Consider the following 14919-nt stretch of genomic DNA (forward strand, 5'->3'; position numbering starts at 1 on the left):
CCCTTCCTTTGTTACACCCTTTCACTTGGGGCAGTATATTACTCTCTCTTCCTTTTAACCTCCGCCTCATCCATCCAAGGAGGAAGAGAGGCTCCACCGACTGAATCCACGAAGAGCATTGAGCTTCTTTGTTGACAGGACGAGGGAGTTCAGGCAAGATGATCAGCTCTTCGTTGGATACGTGGGGAAGAGGAAAAGCAGAGCAGTCCACAAGAGAATGCTATCCAGGTGGGTCATTCTCTGTATCAAGCTTTGTTATTCCTTAGCGAAGAAAGAACCACCTGTGGGGCTTCGTGCTCATTCAACCAGAGCTAAGCTGCTTCTTAGGCTTTAGCTAGAGGTGTTCCTGTGGTTGACATCTACAAGGCGGCAACTTGGGCATCCCTCCATACTTTTGTCAAACATTATTGTTTGGATTCTGAGGTTAGGAGGGATGGCCATTTTGCTCGCTCAGTGCTGCAGGATTTCTTGGTTTGACCATTCAGGCACCCACCTCCAGAGGTAGTACTGCTTTGGGACTCTATTCTTTAGGTGAGCAATCCACAGGTAGGTGTATACATCAGCAGAATAAGTTACTTACCTTCGGTGACGGTTTTTCTGGTGGATACATTATCTACCTGTGGATTCCTCACGGTCCCACCCGCCTCTCCGTTGCCTGACTGGTCGTTCCACGAAATCTGTGGGTGAACACTGTTGTCTTGTGTGTATATATATATATATATATATATATATATACCTATATATATATATATATATATTCTTGGTTCATGTATATAGTTATAGCATGTATATATGTGTTTTTTTCTCTGGTTTTGATAATTCAGGTACACATTATTGAAGTTGACTGACATATTTGGTTTCATATGGAACAGTTATTGCTGTTAGTTTATTTTTATTTTATTATAATAAATGTTGCGTTTTCACTTCATTTGATGTGATTATGTTCTCTTCAAGGTCAATGTTCACCTGTTCGCCTCTAAGGCACATAAAAAATGGTGATAACTGACGTTTGCACATTGACCAGGGCTTCTTATTGCCTGGATGACGTCATATGGCGTCGCGTGGAGTCGGGCAATTGTGATGTCATTGTCGACGTGCAGAGCTAGAAGAAAATTTCTGTCGAAGCTGGCGCGAGGGGAGAATTCTTTAGGTGAGGAATCCACAGGTAGATAATGTATCCACCAGAAAAAGCGTTACCGAAGGTAAGTAACTTATTCATTTCGAATCTAAGATATAACTAAACAGTCTTCTGTGCACATGGTCCGACTCGTCAGCAAACATTTTAGTATCCATCTGTCCTTCCGTCAGAACACCCATTGTTAGTTTCTGAGAACATCGCTTTCTCACACTTCAAGTTAACATTATTAGCAGTTTAAAACATCAGGTTTTTGCAGTTCCTCACAAGAAAAGATTTGTTACTGCTACGATTTAGTCAACCTTCAGTTAGAACAATACATCTTTACTTTTTCTTTCAACATGAGATCATACTTTTATTCTGACATTGCATTTTTAATATGAGGCTGTGCAATCCTCAGGCCTAGACCTCGCTAACTTAAGGCCTATTATTAATTTAAGCAAATGCATAGCATTCAATCCTAAGTATGACACACTACTGCAAATTGTATATTTATACATGTTCTGAATAAACATTAATATGTTTTTAGTAAGACATTTCATATTATTTGTTGGCCATTCAAGTGGGCACACTTTCAAGCTACACCTTATTTTTCTATGTTCATTCATTTTCTATGCAGAATCAAAATACAGAAATATATGAAATATTTATTAGTAACAAATTCAGAGATGTCACTGTACGTAGCAACAGGATATGATTCAACCTTGACAGACAACAAGGTATGTGTAAATTGAGTGTTCAAGCCAATATAACCAAAAAATGCAGTAGAAAAAGTAAATTGTAATGATGAGAGGAGAAAACTAAGGTGCATTCATTCTAGAGCCTTGGTCCATACACTAAAAAAGTCTAATGGCATGTATGTTCTTTGTAAGTGCTTTGGATTTAAAAGTTGCCATGGGATAAGTTGCCAGTGGCATGTGCATACAGATGCCTTCAGTTCAGAGGCCAGAAATTCAAGCTTCCCTAAAGAAAGTGCTTTCCAGATGATGCAATACACTTTAAAATGGATTCCATCACGGTTGGTGATCAACTGAAGCACTTAATGGCCCAAAAACATTTAATTTGGTGTTAGCATGTACTCTGGGAGGCCAGTGATTAAAGCATTGCCTTTATCATTATGAGACAAGATGATGGTCTTGGGTATATATTTGGAATTCGTAGGTGGAAGAAAGGGCTTGATGTTTCACAGTAATGATAGCTAGTGCCAAACTGTTGGGCCATTTTCTTTAATATGTGAAATCTGAAATATAAAGCTATAAGGAGGAATGAACATGAAAGCTGATCAATTTAGCACAAGTAGTAAGTTGAGGACAAAGCCAGCAAAACCAATACTATTTGAGTGAGTTTGGTAAGGTCCTTGGTTGTTCTTCCATTAAAGACAGACTCAGTATCACTGGTTTGATTTTTAGATATTGTAGCCATCCAGGTTTGACTGACGTCTGCGTAGAATTAAAGTTTAAAGATGTGTGTAGCTGAGATGTTAAGGTATCATTGAGTGTTGTGATGGTATTAATGTATAGCAATGTCTACTTGTCTAAGGAGTGTTCCCAGTGATATTATGTAACTATTAAATATCCTATGAGCAAGGATAGATTTCTTTGGAACTCCACATGAGACAGGAACTGATGGGGATCTAGGAAATTACATTTGAACAAATTGATGTCTGACATAAATGTATGATATTAAGCTATTTGAAAAGGTCTTAGTGATTGCCATACGTGACTGGATAGTTTCAAAGTTCGCTGACAGAATTAGCAGTACCACAATACCTGATTTACCACAATACCTGATTCACCAGTTTCAGTGATTGATAGAATGTCATCAACTACCTGAACGGTAGAACTTTCTATACTACAGTCTGGGCGAAACAGTGAAAACTTAACTGAAGGCTGGTGTTTACGTTGCTGCTGGGAGCTCATTGTAAATTCATATTTTTGAATGTATGCACTCATGCAGTTAGGGTGGGCATACAAATCCGCTGCAAATACATTCACCTCACTCTTTAGATCAGCTATTTGGCTGGACACTTCACCTTGGCAGAAACTAGCTGCAGATAAAAACATGTTTGCCTTTGAGACTCACATACTCTGTACTTTGTTCTTTCATCAATCCCTTTGGCCCTTGTTCTGGCTAAACCACAGATTACACATTGAAGATTCTCTGCTTTCCGGGCATTGGGTTTGGTTGTCATTGCTTTCTCAGAAGACTCGGATTCTTGTTGTGATTCACTGGTTTCTGCATTTTTTTTACAACTTTTTTCAGAGCTTTTTTCCATTGTATATGACTTGTAGCACTTGGTGTTACAATGATAAAATGTTTGATCCTCTTCACCCATCAGTTTAATTATTTTGTGGAGTTCGTCTTGCCGTATTTCTGCAGCATTTCAAACTCGCTTCTGTCCAGGTTCAATTGATGTTAGCTTATCTTTTGGATTAGTTCGGTATGACACATTTTTCTTTGTTGAAGGAGTGCTCAGATTTTGGAGTTAGCAACACTCTGTCAGAAGATAAATATCCTCTGCTACCACCTGCTTCTGTCATGTTTACGAATTCGAATCAACAGAAAACCTAAAACAAAAACAAAATTAAAATAAATTAACAATATGATATAGAGCAACCATTTTGGAAAATGGTCGAAGGCTTGCTCTGAGGAGTTGTTTTCTGTCTCAATAAGACTACTTGACCCTCAAAACGTATGTTTTGACACCAAAATGAAGTATATAGGTCTCACGGTTCCTGAAATATTACATCATGACTGCAGCACATCCGCCATTTTTAAAAATGTTGTCTCATTGGATAGGACTGGATAGGCCTGGATTAGCAATGTCTACCCAAGCTATCTTACTTCTCTAATGACACAAATACGCAAATCAAAAATGATATATCTGGACAACAATTTTTTTATGGAGATAAATCAAGGGGCCAGGACTAATAGAGCAAAAGCTCCATTCTTTGAAATGTTTGGTGAACATGAGAACTCTTTATGGGGTTTAGGGGGGTCAGTGATGCAATACCCCCGGAAACATAGTTTAAGTTTATTTAAAAACAAAAACAATCACTGCAGTGCCACTGCACTCACTTTAGCCCCCCACAATACTTTGTAATCACGTAGGTGGGGCCCCTAAAAAGCTTATTCAGGGGTGATTTATTAATATTTAAAAGGAAGGTTTGGACATGTCAGAAGGGGCTATTTGACAGGTTCAATTTACAGTTTAAAACTGACACAGGCATGTTACCTGTGTGCAGCTACCAAGCTGCACACAACAGTAGATTCTCACATGCTGCCTGCACATGTGCGTGTACATGTGCACATGTGTCCACTTGTAACCAGCCAAGTGCTTAGGATTCAGGAAAGGAAGTAAGACTCACCCACAATAAAGGCCCAAAAGCAGGGTGATCAAAAGTAAAAAAAACAAATAATTAATCCTGGCAGACTAAATGGGTGAAAGACATTTTCAGCAATTACAGAGCTAGTTCTGTTCCATTCCCACATCAACTGTGTCTCACGTGTGAATATATATATATATATATATATATATATATATATATATATATATATGCCTCTCGGATCCTGTGTAGTGATTTATGACTAAATATATATATATATATATATATAGATACATATATACATATATATATACACACCACTCTCTGATCCCCTTTACAGAATCCCTGTTACCTAGCAGAATTACCAATACTCTAGGGATCAGTAATTTCTCTGTTGCTGGATTGCCACTGAGAAATAGAATCCTTGCCAGAAACTAGAAATAACTATAAGAATCAGTGTTTCCAGACAGTTAACCACAGTTTTACCTCAAAATGCTAGATATGTTTTTCCATTCACATTTTGGATGGTTGTACTTAGTGAAATGTGAATGGGAAAGTAGTGGAGCCTCATGGTAAGTTTCTCTAAGGGCTCTATCACTAGACCATTTATAACAGACTCTGCCTGTCTCAACTAGTCATGTACAGGCACCATCATTTTTGGGAATCTTGGGCATGTCTTGACATGTTGATGCTTCCAGAAGGCTGGTATGGTCTGTAAAAGGTGCAGTCTCATCTCAGTCATGGCTGATATGTATAAACTCTATCTCAGTCATACATAAAAGATAGCTGAACACACCTTTGTAAAAATGTTTAATTTTGTAGAAAACAATTATTAATTTAGGCATGCTTCATTTAGCACAACTTGCCATACCAGTCTGCACTGGCAAAAATTCAGGAAATGCAACAGGAAAGTTAATGTTTATTTCAGGTGTGCAGGTGTCCCATGTGCGTGTGTTTTTTCTATTTAAAGCAAAACAACTGCAGCCTCAGCCATAGTCTGTCCTAATTCAAATGTATAATTATTTGTTCTCTCCAGAGGATGTCTCTGTTAAAAGATCAATGTTACTTAGCCGACCCCCTTGTACTTGAAGATGCTTTTGTATCCCTGTGTGATTTTGTCTCCCTAAACAAGTACCTCTTTAACCAATTAAATACTTTACAAAGTAGGAGTTACTGTTTTTTTACCAAATAATAGTGATTGGTTGTCATGAATGAAATATTTTCAATCCAACCATTCTACAGAATGTTATGCTATGAAACGTTGCATGCCTTCTGTCCCCAAACATTATAAAATAGTTGTTATTGTGGAAGAAAGACAGTGATACTAGGACTTGCTTTGGAAATGGACTGTCAGTCTATTTTGCAGATTTATTTAGATACTTATATTTATGATATTTATTTTGATGTATTGATTAATCTTTTAGTTTTCTGTAAGGATTTTTTTTTTTATTAAAACCACAAAGTTGATAACTTTAGAATTTGTGTGCAGGTTTTATCTATAACCTTAGATTAAGGGCCTGATTATGAATATTTGTGGTGGCGATCGGACCACTCCATTCCTGTTGGTCTGACCACCAAATTACGACCCTGGCATCAGACCACAAGGGGACTGCTGCCACCGCCGGGAACAAGGTTCCCGAAAGTTAGGCATTGGGCAAAGTAATGCTCAGCCACAGCTGTGCTTAAAGCATCACTGCTGTGCTGATCATGACTTCACTTTCCACTAGCCTTTTCATAGAAGGGCTCCCGCCATGAAAAGGCTGGCAGAAAGCCAGTGCTAAGGGCCACAGGGGGGCACCTGCACTGCTCATGACCATATTATGAGCAGTGCAGGCCCCCCCCCCGGCAGAGCACCCTCAGAATGCACACAATCTGTGCTATGCCAGACAATGTGTATTCCAAGGGTGCTGGGAGCACCCTCTGTGCCATGGCATTGGCCTTGGCTCCACGTACGGTCTCCACTGGGCTGACCAGCGGGAATCTCAAATTTCTGAGGTTTCCACCAGTCAGCCCAGTGGAAACCTTGTAATAGGGCCGGAGGGAAATCCCTAGCTCTCTGGAGGTCTCCCCTCCATGGGTCTGTTAGTCTGAGTTTTGGACCGCCAGACTTGTAATGAGGCCCTAAGACTTTGAGAGACTCTGATAGTCCCCTTCCCACCTAATTAACTTCTAAATTTCTTAATTAGTACTTCACCCATTTCTGGTGGTCCCTACAGGTAATGTGCTAATTAATTATACTAATTAACAATGAAAAATGTTGGTTGTCAAGGTGTTGGAGAATCCTATTTTTTTTAAAAATGTTGCCACTGTACAGGCAGATGTTGTCCAGAAGTTGGATGTAATGAGTATTAATAGGGTCTTTTGCAGTGTGTATTGCGGCATGTGTTGTTTGTTGGTGATTGCATCTGGGTTGTGCTTTGGGCATTGTGTCCTGCACAGTTTGTGGTATATTATGGCCTGCTGCTGATGGTTTATGCATTTTGGAGAGCTCAAATTTAAATGTCTGTGGAGATTTAAAGGTAACGGAGAGGTTTAAAAATAACTTGACATTATGAGATGTAAAATAGTCTAGTTGTGAAAAAGTACTCATTAGAATAGTAGCAACTTATTCTGTGCACAAAAATAAATTAAACTGATTCCAGGTTAGGTTATTGCTGGTCAAAGTCTAGCTGAGTGTGCATGATGGTGTAGTGCCTTGAACCACTGTTCCCTTTTATGGTGAGTTAGGCGTCCATCCTGTGTCCTGGTACACAGAGACAAGTTTATTGTTTGTGTTTCGTGTTATTGAGTTACTGTGTTCTAGATATTGCTTGACATTGCATGGTAATTAATTGTGTATGTATATTGTGAAAAGTTTAAATCTACAATGGGTGCAGTTTTGTCAACATCTAAGAATTCACTGCCCATAGGCAAGCTGCACCTTTGAATGGAAGTGCTGCACATGAAAAAGCCGAATGTTGAAAGGGCAGACTAGCAAGCCTATTTATATCTAGATGGATGCAAGTCTGCGTCTGTGGAAAAAGGCGTGGCACAAGGAAGTGTTAGAAACAATGGGTGCATTTCCAATAATTGCTAGTGACCAAAATAAAAACCAAATCAAAGGAGAAGAAGAAGTGAAAGTTGCTCTGGGGAAGAAGTTTAATTTCTGGATGATTTATTGACTGTGACATGACCACTTATAATAAGAACGTGGTTCCAGAATCTGATTTGAGTGAATCAAGTGAAGAGGAATATGATTCAGAGGCTGGTAAATCATCACAAATCGAGACAAGGGTTGTCAAATATAGTGCTTCAAAACATAGAGTAGATTTAGAAGAATGTGTAGAGTCTGATATTTGTCATTCTAAAATTTAAAAAAATACTTTTGATAAATTGTATTCTTGAATTTGGATGCAGAGAATTAAACTTGTTGTACTTATGAAAGACTTGAAAGAGTGCCCGAAGAAATGGGTGTGGTTCTGGCTAAGAAGAAAATTCGAAAATCTGAATTACAGAAAGAGAGTATTGTTCAATTAAAAACACATTGTAGGTATATTATATATTTAATTTGTGAATGTTACCATGTGAAAAAGACAAAGATGTCTGGACTGAGCAGCCCCAGAAATGCAAAATGGAGCAAGTCATGAGTTGTTCTGAATGTGGAGCTGTTGGGAGTTCCCATTGAGAGAAGTGACTGGAAGAGTTATTGTGCACATCCGTTGGTGCAGGCAGGGTTTTTGGAATTTTACCAAGGGTTTTTCCAAAATGTACATAGGAACCTGAAAATGGTACACTGAATTGGTTAGGATTACAACTGTTCCCAAAGTGCTTTGGGGAGATTTGGTTACATTGTTTTCAATTATTGTGCCTAAGGATGTATGTAATCAATCTTAATAGATTGCACAGTGGCCAGAGAAAGAACACGTAGAGATGGTTACAAGCCTCATAAATTGTCATGCAAATATAAACTGAAGCAATTGGGCATTTGAAAGGAAAGGTTGAATAAAATAGGGTAATTGGTCAAACATGTTGATATCAACACAAAATAGCAAGTCTCAGTTCATGCATATTATGAGAGATTAATGCAGATTTACAGGCATCATCTAAGGAAGGTGTGACAGTATTGGTTTGTTTTTTGTTGGGTATGCTTCTGGAGTTCAATTCACAGATTCAACTGAGTGTGATGGGTAGGCAGGCAAAGTCATTGTATGGAGTACCTGCATATGCAGAATATTGTAGCAATTATAGTAAGTTGAAAAAGAAGGCAACTAAAGAGGAGTTGATCCTTTTGCAAACTCAGAGAGGTGGTTAATGAATTTTTAAGCTCCTGGTCTACAGTTTCAGGTCCTATGGGAGGTGGATGAAATGGTTTTTGAGGTAGATGTAGAGGTTTTAATAATAATGCTAATACAGGTCATGCAACAACTGTAGCGTGTCATGAATGTGGTAAGGTAAGTGATTGAAAAATAAATTGTAGATTTAATGCAAAACAGTTTGCAAATGGAACACAAATTGTGCCATATATGAATGCCATGCAGCTACACTTGAAGTTCCTTATGGACCGAGATCAACCCAATGCCAGTGCCTGAGGGGGGAGGAGGATTGTATGTTTGAGGCAAACCAGACTGGCTCATTTAGAGAAAGAGAAGTGAATGGTCACCCCTTATCATGTTTAGTTGATACAGGTGCTACTGATTCCTCAGTTAGACCAGTAGAAATTCCAAACCTACCTCTCTAGGGAAAAGAATCCTATGTAGTAAACGTTTCAGATAAACATGTGACAAATAAGCTGCCAGCAATGGTCTTTGTAATAGGTTTAGCTGTAAATAGGCATTTATAGTTGTTGAAACAAGTCCAGTAAATCTTTTAGGTTGTGATCTGCAATGCAGGTTAAATTGTGTACTTTATTGCACACAGGGTGGTGCTTACATTTGTTGTATAGACATTTTAGTGATGTCTCTGGACACGTTATTTTAGCAACTAGGTCTGCTGCTTATGCCCCTTTAGCTTAGTAACATTTTATTCTGCTTGATTTTATTATTTCAAAATTTGCCACATTTGTGGTGTTATTTTCTTTTCTTTATCTAGTTGTTCTTTCACCCGGGTTTCTTAGGAAGACATTCTCTTCACTTCGTGCTTTCCTCAAGGCTGCAATGAGATAGGGTTGCCGGCACAAGTGGTTCATCGGTCTCTAACATTCACAGAAACACACACATCTTTACGTAGGGACAATTTCTCAGAACATTAGTTGTTTTATTATAAAACACTTTTCTGTCCCATGCATGTTAGAGGGAGATTCCAGCTTGATGACCACGACTGCATGCTGATTGACTTTGATACAGCTGCTTGCTGAAACTATCGTTTCTCTGGCCTACATGGGGGATAGTGTCTCTTTCGACAACAGGCTTCCTTGCTCAGGGATGGGGGATGATGTCTTCCCGGGGGGAACCTGAAGGGTGGATTGGGGCTTATCATGCTGTGCTCTAACATAGCTTAGGCAGGAATCGCATATATTACTCATAGTGACAGTATGGTGGGACTTTTCCTGGGTTTCACTTTTCTTGTCACCATTTTGCTTCTATTATGTTTCATCATGCTAATTATTGCATTTCATGCAATTTTATCTAAAGCACAGCTTATTCAATAAATCCTATTGACCCATTTCCTGCCTCAGTTTGCCTTTGCATGTGTGAAACTAATGTAACTGAGAGAAAAGGGATGAGATCTGATTCACCACGATTTTCCTGAAAAGTAATTTTGTCATGTGACCGGTTGCCACAACTCATCCCTGCTCTTGGGCAGAGATGAGGTGCTGCTAGCTGGCTGGAAACAGATTAGGCCAACAGTTGTCACATTATGTAGAATTGGACTCAGTTCCCCTCAATTCAGGTGATGCTCCTGCCCGAATCCAGCAACCTCATTAGGATAATGTGCGTGCCCACGCAGCACTTTTAAGCAAATTATTCTGTAGTTGGTTTCAAAATGAAATCAGGTGTAGTGTTTCCATGTATTCCCCAATATAGAATTCTCAAGAATACAAGGAAGGAATTATACTCATGACTGAAAAGATCGTGCTGCAAGGCCTTTTAAAGTCTGTGTAATTTTGCTATAATGGGCTTGTGCAAGTTAAATGAAAAAAGGATTAACCAAAAATTAGAAAAAATTAATAAGATAGTAGTTCCATGATGCCCTGAGGTACCAAATCCAGCAGTAATTTTGTTTCAAGTTACGTAGGCGCAGAATGGTTCAAGGTAATTGATTTGTGCTCAGCATTTTTCTCCATTCTTCTTCATGAGGATAGACAATATCTGTTTGCATTTAAATTTTAAATTGAGACTGGGTTTGGCCTAGTATCCCACAAGGATATGACAGAAAGTCCTTCAGTTTTCTCCCATACTCAAAATATATCTAGAATCTTTAAAATTGCCATGTGGCTCAGTGATACTACAATACATTGATGATTTCATAGTAGCAACAAAACCAAAAGAGGGCTGTAAGTTGAACACCATTGCATTGTTGAAACATTTGGCTGATAAAAGGCCTATGGTTTCCCCTACAAAGAGGTAGAACTGACAGAAGACATTTATTTCTGTGTATTTTTATTTATTCTGTCATGAACAAGAACAATGCACACTTTTTATTTTCACACAACAAAATAATAATACAACAAGACCAACTGCATGTTTTTCTGCCACATTAAATCACATTGCTGCTGTGCCTGTCATTATGGAAAATATAGCAGTGATTGCCATTTTCATTTTAAGGTAAAACAATAATCATGTGTTACATACATTGTGCTAGTGCCTCATTCAGCGGTGACCCTGGTAACTTAATTCAGAACACAGCATATAGCCAGAAGCCGGTTGACTACGTAGGTACAGATTATGCTGGCTGCTGATTATATTTCCATTAAAATATGTGGGATTTCGAATTCTACCACAGTTTTACCATTGCCAGGAGATGAACTTGTTGAAGATGTAAATGGGTGTAAAAATGACTGCATTGATGTCACATAATCAAGACCAGATATTCAAGATGAACCAACTGAATTATTTGATTTCATTTTGTTTGTGTGTTTTAAAAATGCATATGAAAGTTCCACTTTAATGCACATTGTGGAGGCACCATGCTTGAGAAACATAACCTCAGTACACGTTGCTGAATTGATTACCAGAGCTTGCTGCACAGCCAATGAATTGAGTACTAGAATCAATACCAATAGCCAGTATTGTTTTGGAGAGGTGCAGCATTTTGGCCAAATGTGTTCATAGTAATGTTTCATGACTTCTTCTGGAACTCACAATGGCCCAGTCACTCTTGATTAGTTACATATATAGACAATTCCAAAGAAAATAGTAGTTGCATTGCTACAATAAACAAATGAGTATTCAGAAACAATCTATGAACATGTAAATATTTTTCTCTCAATGTGAATGGAAACACATGAGCTAAGAGACATCCAGAATGAAATGTTAGTTGAAGAAAAAAAATGCAGAAAAAAGCAGGATGTAGCAAGACGAAAATGAACTATGGAGATGTACTGAAGGAAGGTTTGTCATGCCAGATTCCTTGCTACTGCAGATGAGGAGACTAATGCATGGATCTACACATGTAGGACATGACAGAATGGTAAATATTTTTAAAAAGTATCCTCATTTTCAAAATATTGCAGAAAATGTATGCGACAGATGCATGGTATGTCAACAAAACGTAAAAGGACCAGTGTGAAAGTGTCATATGGAAAACAGCAGGTCCGTTCACAAGACTGCAGGTAGATTTTGTAGAGATGCCACCCTTCAATGGGTTTAAGAATAGCTTAGTGATTGTTTGCTTATTTTCAAAATGGGTTAAGGCATATCCAACAAGAATACGTGATGTTGTGAAAATTGACAAATTGCTATTGAGATACTTCAGCTTGAGGTTCGTATTCTCAATTCAATTGAGACACATAAAGGTACACATTTTAAGAATGGAATAATGAAGATTATCCTGTCAGTTTTAGGGTGGTCTTTCCCCAAACGTTTTGCCTTCACCCCTCCTATGTTTGATGATCTCATTTTTGTTGGTCTTAGGGCTCTGTGCACTGTATCACTGCTAACCAGTCCGAAAATAGTTGTGCTCTCTGCACTAAACATGGTAGAATTGACTTGTACCCAATGGCACAAATAATTTACCTGTAAGTCTCTAAGAAAGTGGTATCCCATGTACCTCATTCATCCAAGTCCTGTACGTTAAGTGCTACTAGTGGGCCTGCAGCACTGATTGTGCCACTTACTTTAGTAGCCATGTAAAATGTGTCTCAGGCCTACCATTGCAGCCTGTATGTGCGGTTTTAAGCTGGCATTTCGATCTGGCAAAATAAAACTTTTATCAGGCCCAAACCATCATTTTTAATTTACATGAACCACCCATATGATAGGCCCTGAACAGGCCACAGGGCAGGGGGTAGTGTATTTCCAAAGCTAGGTGTAGCTGGCAGTTGGTCCTTATGTATTGCTCCCAAACAGTGAGACAAAGAGAGGAGGGGCTGGATGGGCCACTCTAACAACACAGGGGTGGAGCTGTCATCTACCACACTTGCACATCACAAAGGCTCTGTCTTACCACAATCACAAAGGGTTTGCCACTAGTATTTTGTGCCCCCAGACAAGCTGGGACCAGGACAGAGACGAAGGTGATGCCTGATACCTCGGGTGTCAAAAACCTCCAGAACCTTGTCCTACTTCAAAGTGAACACCAGGTATAAAGAATGGACCCTCTGACCAAACACTTCAGTACACATCTGAACCTGTGGAAGACTTACATAGGGTGAATATATTTTTTTTTTCAATTCTCACTATTTATATTTAAATGACTGCGTTTACCATGATGCCTTGGGGCTATTTTCCACTTGAATGCAAGGCAGTGTGCTCCCTTTTTCTTTTTGGATGTCTAAATGACAGCTCCCGTGAGCCTCTTGCTGACGAGCACTGGTGATGCACCTGTGCGCCTACTGAGTGGTACAAAAACCTGTGAAGACGTTTGGCGGCATTTCAAGCCACCCCTTCAGTTACATACGCTCTCTGCTGATGACGGGCGAAAGCCAGAAACACATGTTCAGAGATACGGCACTCGCTGCACCTACCTTAGGTGAAAGACTTTCTACAGCGATACAGCACTTGCTGCACCTACTTAGGGTGAATATTTTTTTTGAAAAATTCTCACTATTTATATTGAAATGACTGCATTAACCATGATGCCTTGGGGCTATTTTCCACTTGAATGCAAGGCAGTGTACTCCCTTTTTTTTTTTGGATGTCTAAATGACGGCTCCTGTGAGCCTGTTGCTGACGAGCACTGGCGAGGCACCTGTGCGCCTACTGACTGGTACAAAAACCTGTGAAGACGTTTGGCAGCATTTCAAGTGACCCCTTCAGTTCCATACGCTCTCTGCTGATGACGGCCGAAAGCCAGAAACACGTGTCCAGAGATACGGCACTCGCTGCACCTACCTTAGGTGAAAGACTTTCTACAGAGATACGGCACTTGCTGCACCTACTTAGGGTGAATACTTTTTTTGAAAAATTCTCACTATTTATATTTAAATGACTGCATTTACCATGATGCCTTGGGGGCTATTTTCCACTTGAATTCAAGGCAGTGTGCTCCCTTTTTCTTTTTAGATGGCAAACTGCATATGGGCCACAAAGATAGGGGCTCACGACAGGTGAGAGACCCCATTCTGTTGAAATGGTCTCTGTTTTTTTCTCCCATTTCTTAGGTCATGTGTGTACCAAAAAAAAATCCTTCAAATTATGTTCTCTCCTGTATGCAAACTCTGGACCAGTTAAAGGAGCCTAAGTTTATAATGTTCCAATTCTTGTTCACTAACTTGTTCAATAGATTAGATGTAGCGTTATAGATTCCCACACAAGTCAGTATATAAGGTAACTCAGCTCGTTCTATTTTCTGTAGCAGGACCTTTCTGTTCTGATGTCTGGCTCTCTTATTACTTTTATAAAGAATCTTAGCAGGATACTCTCTGGTTCTTAGTTTCTCTGTCAGTTCCTGGGCTTGAGACTCTAGTGCTTTATTTTGCTGCAGTTACAAATGCTGGAACAGGCCAAACAGTAGGTTTTCTCTCATTGTTTGTGGATGAAAGTTGTCAAACAGAAGTAGACTATTCTTGTCCATGGGCTTATAGTACGCTCTTGCTTGCAGCTGCATGTCATTCACAAACTTTGTAATATCCAAAAAAGGGACTGAAATATCACTCATACTGCTGGTAAACTTATTAAGTGATCCTGTGTATTCAACTATTCCAGAAGGTCTAGAACAGACTTTTCGTCACACTCCCATCAATTAAACCTCTGATGGTATGGATTAGTTAAGGAAAAAATTAGTTTCCTCAAAAGAGTTGACATAGAAGCCTGCCAAAACTCGGGCCAAAAGTTAGGCATAGAAGTTCTGTGGACTTGTTTTCAGTAAGGTTTTCATATG

Source organism: Pleurodeles waltl, chromosome 3_1, assembly GCF_031143425.1.
Source record: "Pleurodeles waltl isolate 20211129_DDA chromosome 3_1, aPleWal1.hap1.20221129, whole genome shotgun sequence".
Taxonomy (NCBI): domain Eukaryota; kingdom Metazoa; phylum Chordata; class Amphibia; order Caudata; family Salamandridae; genus Pleurodeles; species Pleurodeles waltl.